Source organism: Macadamia integrifolia, unplaced genomic scaffold (genome assembly GCF_013358625.1).
Source record: "Macadamia integrifolia cultivar HAES 741 unplaced genomic scaffold, SCU_Mint_v3 scaffold292, whole genome shotgun sequence".
Lineage (NCBI taxonomy): Eukaryota > Viridiplantae > Streptophyta > Magnoliopsida > Proteales > Proteaceae > Macadamia > Macadamia integrifolia.
In genome coordinates, this window is record NW_024869058.1 from 263,634 (window position 1) to 276,528 (window position 12,895).

General features: G+C 37.8%; 1 pseudogene; it reads right to left on the reverse strand.

Moving 5' to 3' along the window:
• Positions 1 to 1,837: 1,837 nt before the first annotated feature.
• Positions 1,838 to 12,895, reverse strand: part of LOC122067462 — a 12,505-nt pseudogene continuing 1,447 nt past the window's right edge.

The following is a 12,895-nucleotide window of genomic DNA, read 5'->3' on the forward strand; positions in this document are numbered from 1 at the left end:
GTGGTAGCAATCAATTTTTATATGGGGAGATTGGGTTGCAAATCCCAAGATTTTTTAAAACCATTGGATGGGCATTCAAAGTCAAGTACAGTGAAATTTGAATTTCCAAGGCACGAATATGGAGCACAGCTCGCCAACATAAATGCCCAAGGAGCTAGCATGCAATGTAGCTTGGTTAATGTTCAATATTCTTAGAATAAAGTCATTAAATGCATCAAGTTTCCTCTATTCCATATAGATCTTAATGAGTGGATATTAGTTTCTAGATTTATGGACTGCACCACATGCCATCTCCTCTTGTGCACTAAGTCAACAAGAAGTTAAAGCATCCCCTTTTTGGATATTTGTGAATCCATCCAAGCCTTGAGCTGTTTCTCCATCTAATAGTCAAATCTTGAGATTCCTTGTCTGAGTGATTCTCAAAGTAGCAGTGTGCACTTGAGAGCTCAAGGTTTCCAGAGAAGGTGAAGTTGATAGTGCTATTGAACTTGAGGCATCATCGGGACATCTGTGAATACCTTAGACAGTGGTTGTATGCATCTCCTACCCTTGCATTTATTTACATTTATTTTTTGGATACATGTATATATGCTGAGTATAGGAAATTGACATATTAGACCTATACTAGGCTATGGAAAAATGTAAGGTATCTATTACAAACCCAACTTTACTGTTATTGATTTGTAGAAGATGTTTAGTGGTGCTAGACACCGGGAGTGGGTGCTCCCTAGCAGTGGGTGCTACTACTTGTGTTGGCACCGCATATGCCCTCCTATATGGGTAAACCTGATAGTGGATGCTGTCAGTTGTATTGGCACTAAGTGCTCTCTTTGTTCCATGCTGGGAAAAACCTAGGTGTGGGTACTCCAACTATAGATGCAGTACTCATAGTGTATTGAGTAGATATGAAGATGTTACAAGTACTACTCTAGGAACGTAGACAATTTTCCAAACCTCATGAAATCCTCTGTATTATGGGTGTTATTGCTTTGGATTTGGAGTGTTGTGTGCTATAGGATTGATGTGCATATCTAGAAGTACCTATGATGAGAGGTTGGGTGTGTATAAGACTACATGTATATTAGCTATAGTACCAACAATGATTTCTTATCAGCATGCACAGTCATAAAAGGAAAATGAATTCTAGACACTGATTCACCCCTCTCAATGTCAGCCGAGACTCAACAAGTAGAATTGAGCCTTGAACTGGTTCATGGGTGGGGCACCCAAATGGATCGGCACTGATTCAGCTAGCATTTCTAATCCTAACTATCCAAATCTCTATAAATAAGAGATTTAACTATAAAAGAAACACATATACAATGATCAAAAGCTCTCATTCTCTCTCTCTCTCTCTCTCTCTCTCTCTCTCTCTCTCTTGTGTGTTAGTGTCTCCATGGGTCTCCATCCTAGTCCTTAGATTTTGAGGGTGAATAAGTGAAGGATTTTCATTTATTAACCAAATGATATTTCCTTAAAATTTTGATCATCAGGGGTTCAGTGGGGATGACACCAAGGCTACTAGATCCATTCCACTATATGGAAATGTCATTGAGGCAACCATAGACCTCTGTTGTTACCATTCTACACAAGTAAACCTTTGAAACTATGGAAAGTTTTAGTCTTTGATACTAAAAACATGATACAAGACTAAAATTTTACTAATCTCCCAAAAAGAAACAAAAGTACAAGACACTTCCATCGACATGTTATAGTATCAAGCAAAGATTCTATTCGCACAAGAAATAAACATTTTTTATTGAGAGAAAAACTTAAACCAAGTGATCGTGTGGTGGTTCTGATGCTAAAGTAAAAAACTAATTCAAAGCCTTCATGTTTATGCAGCATTCAAGGTATTTGCTATGTCGATGACAAATCGGTATTTGACATCAAATTTAAGAAGACGCTCCATAGCGATGTTGACATAGTCCATTGGAATAACCTCGATGTTTGCTGTTATATTGTGTTTCCCTGCAAAATCAATCATCTTTTGTGTCTTCTTCATTCCCCCAGTAGCACTTCCACCCACAAGTTTCCTCCCTGTACAGAGTAATCTCATTGCTTAGTAAACATAAAAATGAGATCAATTCATTCCTTGAGAACTCAAAAAAGAAATTTATAGGAAAATCATACGACCAGAGATGATGCTTAGAACTTAATGTTGAGTAAAAATAACATATAAAAAAACTTTGTACAACTGAAATGACAATGTTGAAATGGACGAGTGGTGAAACTTAAAATGATAAAATAAGGTTTGAACAAATTATGGCTAATTTAGGATCAGTTGCTATATGTGATAAGTTGCATGAAAGTAATGAGGTGGCATCAACATGTGCAACGGAGGACTTTGAAGGGCTCAAGTATAGATGGGTGATTTGATTCAGATTGAAGGAGCTGAAAGAGCTTGGGAAAGTCTAAAACAATTCTAAGAGAAGTGGTACATAAATAAACGTATAGCAAAGACTAGTATCTAGTAGGATTCTGAAAAGTGCTTATTGGAGGGAGAAAAGTGATTCATATATCTGACCCCTTTTAATTGTATAAGGATGAGTATACTTTTGCGAATGGCCCATGTGTGGTTGAAGACGTAGGTATAGACCACAACACCTTTTAAACCAATCTAAATTTGATTGGACCAAAGCTGTTGAAGACATAGGATCATGACTCACAAGTAATTCAGCTATTGGGCTTCAAGATATTAATAATGCTACCTTATTTCTCTCCCTCCCTCCCTCCCTCCCTCCCTCATTGTTGATTGTTGACTTAGATAATATACGATGAGGTGATCCATTTAGTGATAGAGAGAAGTGAACATGCATTCCCTACCAATAGATTTATAATTTTTGTAATACTCACCTATAAGCAAAGGGAAGACGGGTAGTTCAAGCGGCTCGTTTGGTGCACCAACCATGACAAGCTTCCCATGAGATTTTAGTAGTTCAATCAATGGTAGAAGAGGATGAAAGGCAGAAACTTGTCAATAATGCCGTCAAAAGTGCCCATGGCTTCCTGTGCATACGAAGAATATATTTATAAAAAACCAAATATTATATGCAGAATAAAGAATGTTATCTCCTAATGTATCTTATACCCACATACATGGGGAGTGAGCCAAGCCAGTAGTGTCTTTATATTTAAAATATTAATATCACTTTATACTACTATTGGGTCAATGCTCTATTATGGAAATGCCCTTAGATTATTAATGATTCTTAGGAATTCAGATTTACTTTAGATGCATGATTTCTCTTGTGACCCCGCTGTTTTGTTTCACATTGTAGGCAAGATGGCAGGGATTGGTCCATTTAATAGAGGTCCCCACTCCCATTCCCTATAATGTAAGCCTTTTTTTTTTTTTTTTGGATAAAGTCTATAATGTAATGTAATGCATGCCATTTCGTGACTCTGACACGCAATTCTACTCCTTTGTTGGGCAGGTCACTGTGGGAATGATTATTTAGAGTAAGGACCCACCAATATCTATTAAAGTGGTAAATTATTAGTATTTTCTTTCTCTATCTCTTTCCATCTCACATGAAACGATTGTTTGTTCGGGATTCCAAGCCAGCACTAGTGGATGGAGTAGATAATTTTCTTATTAAATATATATATATATATATATAAATATAAAAGTTTTCAAACCATGTTTGCATTTTTTTAATATTGAACATTCAATTAATTCAACCAATTAGTTGAACTGGGTCATGATTTAGTTTATTCATGGGTCACCCATGTGGGATAACCATAGATCCATTAGGATTCGAAATCCTAACTTGTTAGATCTTTATAAATAAGAGGTTTTGTCACAATAAAGTAGGTTTTTGACCTAATCTCAATAGCTCTCTGTCTATTATCCTTAGCCTATCTCTATTGAGAGTGTGTTTCTAAGGATCTCTATTACTATCCTCGGACTTGGAAGGTAGAACTTAGCCTCGCGAGATTGTCGCAAACCCTCAATTGTACTCTTTCGTGCCAAACAACGTGCAAAGCAACCGGATCTTCTTCCTTGCGTGGAAACTACATCGAATTAACTCTAGATCCCCATTTACTTTCCATTCTATACAAACATTACCGCACGATGGCCTCCAATGTACAAAACCAATCTATCGCAACTCATTAATAGTGAGTTCTTTTATGTCAATTACTCACGTAGAACCCTTTTTCTTTTTGAAATTACTATTTGTTTATCTAAGTTAAATTGCAATAAGAATTCTGGAGATGTGTACCTGCATGTGAGCCTGATCACGGCTGACCAAAAAGGAATCAGCACCAAGATGTTCAATTGCTTCTTTTTCCTTGCTAGGAGATGTACTAATCACAGTCACCTTCATTCCAAAAGCCTTGGAAAATTTCACAGCCATATGCCCAAGCCCAACAAGCCCTACAACACCCAAGTGCATACCAGGCTCACTTAGTCCATAATATTTCAATGGACTGTACACTGTAGTCCCTGCAGAAAGTTAGGGTGCACCGGCATCGAGCGGCAAGTTATCCGGGAACACCACCGCATACCGCTCACTGACCACCATTATATCGGAGTAGCCTCCATAGTTGACGGTGCCATCATAATAAGTTGCGCCGTAGGTGAGCATCACCTTAGGGCAGTAGCTCTCTAGGTCATTGGTGCAGTTACTGCAGGAGTGACAAGCCCCAATATTGCACCCCACACCTACCTTATCTCCCACTTTGAATCTTTTCACCTTACATCCTACCTCTGTTACTATTCCCACAATCTCGTGCCTGCCAATTTATGCCTTGATTGATTAGAATTGAATAAAGAAAACTTCATTTTCATAGTCTTCAGTATGAAGTAAAAATAATTTGAAGAGAAAAATAAAAATTGTTGATTTTAGGTTACATTTTTTGCATTTTACTGACTTTACTATTAACCAAACAGTCCCCGATATGAATGTGTAAAGTTTTCATTTTAAAATAGAACTAGAAGGTGTAAAGACTCCCAAGTATATAAGAGATGAGGGCTATAGGATGAAAAAGTTCACCTAGACATCTCGCTGTGGGAGACTAGGAGTTCTCATTTTTCTTGCTAAGAAGAAGGGACCAAAAGTTCGCAGAGACCTTTGTCATTTTCTTTTTGACAGAGGAATTAACAAGGGAGAAGCTATAACCAGACTAGATGAATTGAAAATTACTACCAACTGGGAAGAATAATAGATTTGGGTTCACACTCAACAGTTGTGGTGAATGGTACCCTCACAGGATAGTTGCAGTCCTACTGACCAAATGAATTGAAATTGAGAGGGCCTATCGACTGGGCAGAATCGTAGATTCGGATTCACACTCAACAGTTGTGGTGAATGAGTCCTGGTCTGATTGTGCTGGCTCCCCCACTAACATGGTCGATGCTTTCCACAGACTAGCTAATCTCTTAAGATGATACTTGAGATCTTCAGATCAACCTTGTGAAGCCAACCCATGACTCCAAGATGACTTTTTAGAAGCATTGGATTGTATTGAGGTTAGCTTATCCTTCTCATACAAAATCTATGGTGATATGTTCCTATTTTCATTTTGGTATTAGTAGGGGCTACATAAACCATGTGGGCTTTGTCTCTTAGCCTTGATTTGCTAGGCACTTGGCTACATGAGTAGCTACATCAGCATTCATACCGCTCCACCAATAGAATTTCTTCAAATCCTTATACATCTTTATACTATCCGGATGAATTAAGTAGGGTGAGTTGTGTGCTTCATTTAGTATCATTTCCCTCATTTCTTCATCCTTTGGTACAGAAAGCCCATCTTTGAACTTGAGGACTCCATTCTCAGTCAACATAAATTCCAAGTCTTTCTGTTTGCCTTCTCTTATATCATTTTCTATCTTCTAAAAATTTCCATCTGATAGTTGGGTAGCTTGAATTTTCTCTATAAAAGAAGGTTGTATCACTACTGCATCCAGGGTTTCCATTATCTCATTCATCAGTAGTTCCAAATCCCTTCTCCTGTCTTCCTCAATCAACTGTTTGTTCACAATCAATGGTGCTAGGGACAAAGTTTGATTTTTTTTTCCCAAACCATCGGCCACCACATTGGCCTTTTCAGGTGATAATGGATGGTGCTGTCATAATCTGTCATTAGCTCCAACCATCTTCTTTGCCTCATATTCAACTCTTTTTGGGTAAAAAAGTACTTCAGATTTTTATGATCACTGTAGATCTCACTCTTTTCACTATGTAAATAGCGATGCCAAATATTAATGCAAAGATTATCATTGCGAGTTTCAAATCATGTGTGGGTAATTCTTCTCATATTATTTTAGCTATCGAGATGCATATGCAACAACTTTGCCATTATGAATCAACACACAACTTAAGCCCATTTTAGATGCATCACTATATACTACCATTCCGGGGTTGCCTTTTGGAATAGTTTGTACGTTAGCTGACATGAGTCTCTACTTCAGCTCTTGCAAAATTTCCTCACATTCATTACACCTTTCAAATCTTACTCCCTTCCGTGTCAATTGGGTCGTAGGAGCGGAAATCCATGAGCAATTCTCTATAAATCTTCTATAGTATCTTATTTGCCCCAAGAAACTACAGATCTCACCCACATTTTTTGGTGCTTCCGAATCCAAAACAGCCTTCACCTTTCTAGGATCTACTTCAATGCCCTTCTCTGAGACAACATGCCCTAGAAAATTTACTTGAGAAAGCCAAAATTCACATTTGCAGAATTTTGCATATAATTGTTTTTGTTTCAGTTGCTACAGGTTCAATCTCAAATGATAGCATGTTTCTCTTTGCTCTTGGAGTAAATCCGAATATCATCTATGAACAAAATGATGAAGTTGTCTAACATGTCATGAAACACTCTACTCATTAGCTCCATGAACACTGCAGGTGCATTGGTTAACTCAAATGGCATGACTAGAAATTTATAATGTCCATAACGGGTCCTAAAAGCTACTTCTTGATGTCACACTCTCTGATCTTGAGTTGATGTTACCCATATCTGAGATCAAATTTGGATAATGTTGTTGCACTTTATAATTGATCAAACAGGTCATCAACTTCTAGGCAACAGATATTGATTCTTGATAGTCAGTTTGTTGAGTTTCCAATAGTCTATACACATTCTCATACTCCAGTCATTCTTCCTGACAAAGAGCACTGGTGCTCCCATGGAGACACACCAGGTCTGATGAATCCCTTCTCCAACAAGTTTTGTAGTTTTTCCTTCAGCTCTTTCAATTCTAAAAGTGCATTCTATATGGAGCTATAGACACAGGTGCAGCTCTAGGGACTAAGTCCATAATAAACTTTGTCTCTCTGTCCAGGGGAAGTCCAACCAGATCTTCAGGAAATATATCCAAAAAATCTTTCACTACCTCTATATTCTCAAAAGACTTGTTCATCTTGGTTGTAACTGCAATGGATGCCAATTAGGCTTCACACCCTTGGTCTAGCAACTTTGTTACTTCAAGTGGAGATATAACCACCTTTCTAGATTTCTTTCCCTTCTTTCCTTTGTAAACAAATTCACCTCCCTCACAAGGCTTGAATCCTCATTATAAGAATCATTTATTATATCTTTTATTCCGTTGCATATGAGTTTAGTGATTCTTGTTGTGGTTATGTATAGAAGGCATTGCTTCTGAGATCCTGGGAGGACTTGTAGGATGATAGTAAGCATCTCAGTCACATTTCGATTTCTTAAACAATGGGATGTAACTAAGGCCCTAGAACCCTATTGAGGAGCCCAATTTTGGGTAGGGAATAGAGCTCAGATTTAACTTCTTGTATGGCCTGGGGTTAGGCACCCACCTCGTCTAGTTAGATTGGTCTTTCTACCAGACGCTTAGATTTAAAAAAATCTCCTAAAAATTTAATAGTCCTAGATCAACATGTATGACTATGCATGAATGATTACACTATCATATTTATACAAAAATATAAAGAAAAATTAAGATTATATTCTAGCATATGGCATAAATGAATTCTACATTATTCCTACTAGGGATGAAGAGCTTACCTAAGTTTGGACATTTATGATGGCTAGAAAGGGAAGCCCTCTCTACTCCAAATGTAAAATTTTGACGAATTCCTCGAATCAAAGATAAGGGATTTTCCTTCTTCTTTCTTTCTTGGAGGAATCAGACTTTGGGGTTTCAGCGGAATTTCTAGGCTTTTTGAGATTTTGGGATTTCCAGGCTTCTAGAAAAATTTTGGGGCTTTCTAAGGTTTTGTTGGAGTTTATTGAGAAATTATGGAATTCTTATGGTTTTGGGGATATTAAGCTTTTTCAAAATTTTTATGGAAATCTATGGCTTTTGGGGCTTTTCCAAGGTTTCTATAGAATTCTGGGCCTTTTCTGTGTTTTCCAACTACTTTTGGGGAAAATCTAGGCTCTATATGGTTTTGAGTATTTTTGAGATTTTTTGGGTTTTGTTTTTTTTGGTGGAATTCTGAGATTTCTACGAAATTCCGAGGTAGGGACTGGCTTTGGAACTTAAAAAGTAGGGTTACAGAAATTTTCGAAGTTCCTAAGAGTGAAAATGGGATTTCGAGAATTTTTTTTTTTATTTCTGAATGAATTTGTGAATAAATGGGGTTCCTATTTATAGGTAGCATAGATGAGCAAAAAATTCATTTGGCATGAAGTAGGCTCTACCTTTAGGTAGGAAGACTTTGATCTTGATCCACCTACACTATTCACAGTGCCACCAAAACCCTAATCAAGATAGGAACTTTTGGGAGGTGTTGTGGGCTATCTGGGCATCTAATTTTCACGTGTAATATATTGATGAAATTTTCTTTATGAGTACTATTCAATAATGAGGGAATCAAGTTCATTCTTTGCTCGAAAGTTTACAGAAAATGTGAAACAATTGAATTTTACATAATTATAGCAAAGGTAGGGATCGACAACCGACTTCTGGGTGGTCCACTGGCTAACTCCCGGCTTGAAATGTCAATTATCAAAACAAAAGTAACGAAATTCATGAATTCAAAATTTATAATATACATGTTATACCTGTAAATTCTAGGTTAATTCAACTCTTGATCTTAAATGATGCACTAAAGATGGAAACCACATGCAAACCACAAGTGATCTATGGTGTGCTATGGGTCATTGTTTGGAAGGAAAGAACAACATTTCATGTCAATGCAGGCTTTGCCAAGAGACTTGGAGGAGATTCAGATAGGATAAGCCTTGGTGGTAACTGTACATAACCCTGCACACATACCATATATATATATATATATGTTACATCATTACATGATTGCATACAAACTTCATTGGAAGCCACTCTTCATTTGAGCAGCAACATTGAAGAAAGCCTACCAAAACTAGTATAATAAGACCAACTATAAAGAAGCAAGTCTCTTTCACTTTATAATTTTTTAGTAGAAATGATATCTGTAACAAAATTACAGAGGTAAGAGAGGTGGAGCCACATCATTCTACGTGGCAATGAGTTGTGCGAGGCACCCAGGGCAAGGCGTGGGCCATGCTAGTTTTAGTGTGGTGGACAAGCAGAGACAATGGTGGAGTTTGTAGAATCAACATCGCGTAGGTTTTCTTCAGGGCAACTAGCAAAATTTAAGCTGAGGTGGAGATTTTTGGGTTCTTATGTAGCAGTCCACATAATTATTATTGGGGATTGTACTATATTTGGGTCGGGTTTTGGGTCCAGTACATGTATTGGACAAAATTATAATTATGTGCGATTTTCTTTTAGGTTTTCCTATATTTTATCTTTGTTGGAAAAATCCAAGACACAAGCAAGGGAGGCCATATTGTAATGTGGAGAGGTCAAGATATTTTATTAGATTAATGAAAAATTCTTTAATTCTCTCATGAACTCGTAGGTATTAAAGCTAAAGCACATTAAATTATTCATGTTGTGTGAGCTTGTTTGCTTCATTTTCTTACTTGTGTTTACATATTGTTCCCAACAGCGGGCACCAAATTCGGTGTTGGCAAGTTTGTTGTGCCTCTATGTATGAAAAAAACTCTCTAGCAAGTTTTCAATTCCAACATGTAGTCTGGTGCGAAGAGGAAGATTGTTGAGTTCCACACAAAAACAATAATCCCAAATCATATGTGAGTATTTTGATGTGAAGGCTTATTAGGACTTGGGCATCCTCTTCATAATGGATAGAGTGAGTTCTACCCAAATCCGAACACTTCAAACATAGTTTTGATTAATTTCATAATTGTTTCAAGTTCAAATTTGACTTGTGCCATAGCTACAAGAATCTCTGTCACATGGACCCAACAACATCCAACAATATACGAAAAGTGGTGAAAAACTATAGATGTCACTAACGAGTAGTGAAATTAGTTAATTGTTTCTAATGATCATTATGGGTTGGGAATGGTGTGAAATTTATGGGCTGACTAACCTAGTGAATTCCATGATGGGCCTTCATCAAGGAGCACTAACACTTCTTGGTCCAACCATGAATGCCAAGGTCACATTCAAGATCTCTGTAAGAATTCTCCACCTAGGCCCAAGAATGAAGGAACATTGACAGTGAGCAATGCACTATGCTAATAGGATGAAGAGCACCTAGACCAGTTGTTGGGCCATCTGCGAAACAGCACCCAGTTTGGTATAATGGTTGTTAAATAGCTTGGGCTACTATGAGACCCTAATCTCATGCTTTGGTAGTAGTACTACTAGAGGAAAAAAATGCCGAGGGGAAGAAGGTTGCCGGCATCTAATCGGAGTTAATAATCGAGGACTTCTGATTGGATATAGTTGGCTTTTTGAGCTGAAATGGAGCCAATTTGAGAAGGCACTTGCGGGAATCCAAGATTGGCTTTTCCTGATGTAATCAATTTGATGAATATATAAAATGGGCCTGAGGTTCACCATCTTTAGTGGATATCTAATTAGTAGATCTATCTTATCCCTTACGAATTGTTGTACAAAAGGGTGAAACCTAACTATACTGCATTGGGCCAGGAAATCCCAGATAGGAATTTGGAGTAGTACATCAAAGATTTGAATTTGCATTTAAACATGCGCAAATGATATACAAAAGAAGCAACGGAAATTGGAGAAGAAGGCATATGTAATCAAATCATTGGAGTATCCAAAATAGAACAATAATAAATAAAGAGAAAAGAATGTGGTGGTGCGCTCCTACACCAGGATAGGGCGAGGCAAAATCACTATCTTGTCCCCTTGTTGAATGTCTTGATGTGCGTTTTTATTGGTGCCTATATTTGTGCAGAGGCCACTCAACTAAGTAGCATTCTCTCTCCTAATAAATAAATGAAGCCTATTACTGGATCTATCGCCTTGTGTCTCCCGTCCCTAACCTTGTTAATTTGCTTTCAAAATACCTGTATTTACCAATGCCTTTTTCAATCCTACCAAAAAAGATTTCCAGCATAGTTGTCGCGTATCCGACATTGGCCCAAGTGCAGCCAACGTCAGTTAAGTCAACCACTGTTGGACTGTAAAGTTGAACACACCCCAGATCAATTTCGATACCATTTGGCCCCGGCTTGACACAAACTGACTCAATGCCGACATCAGCCAATAAGCAACAACCGTCGGCCTGAACGGCTGAACCTTCGCTGTCAGACTATAAGATACTGTAGTTTTGAAGTCTAATCTGACACCATTTGTTCCGGCATTGACACAAAGTGGGCTATAGCTGACACCAGCTATAGAACATCAGACGTCGGATTAGTTTAGCCATGGACTGAGGCTGTACAAGTTTTTACTGAGTCCAAGTTTGGGAATTTTAGGATTTGGCACTCCTTGTCTTTTCCACTGCAATCCTCACATGCATATTTGGTCCCATCCTAGGCATCTAAGGAGTCGCACACTATTTCCTATGCTCGGAATCAAAATTCCTACGGTCTATGGGACATTGCAAATAAGGAGTGAAACAGACAAGCAGTGCAAGAATTTCAAGTTTCAATAACTTAGGGGAATTAAATCCTGGTATGTTCATAAAAAGCGACCCAATGGTTGTACAACTTCAAAAGTTTCAAAAACAACCAAACGGTTGTATACATCATCAAGAATAAAAAGAAAAAGGGAAAGGGAAAAGACTAGTCAGAGTCCTTCGAAGCTTGGGATCTTCGCTCTCTCCTGGCATCCTTCTTAGAGCTACTCACTTCCTCGTCTTCGAACGAGGTGCCGCATCATTACCCTCAGCGTTATCCTCTCCACCTCCTGCGGTAGCTACTGATGTGCCCTCACCAATCTGCTCCCGTAGCTTTCAAATAGAGGATTGATAGCCTTTGATGTCCATCCTCATATCATCCAATTCAAGTTTCTGCATACATACATTGATGAGTTATTACACTAGGAAACTAACCATACGGGTATAATTACAAGAAGGGAACTGGAGAATTACCATGGCACTGTGAGTTGCCATCTCTTTCTCCAACAACTACTCATATCCATTGATGATCAATCGGAGATCATCATACTTGTTGCCTGGAATCTGTGAGGCAAAGCAAAGAGGTTAAAACAATATAAGGAATAAGAAAAGAAGATTGCAAGATATACATACATAAGAATGCGGGGTGGGAACCCCAGTCGAAGGCAGACCACTGTTAGTTAAAACGGAAACAGCAAAAAAACAGAGACGTACGGTACGAGTTTTAAACAGATAAAAACGATGAACGGTACGGTCAAAAGAACGGTAAAAAAAAAAAAGGAAACGTCAAATGGACGGAAATGAACGGTACGAGTATTAAACGTGTAGTTTTCCAAAAAACGAAACCAAAAAAAGGGCAATATACTCATGTAATTTGAGAGATTATTGCCTGTATACCTGCATCTAATGTTCTAAACTACATCAACATCAAACATTCATGCATATATCATCCAAAATATAGCATCCAATGTAAATTCAAAATTAAAACTTAATACACCATATTAAAAAAGACATGTCCAAAA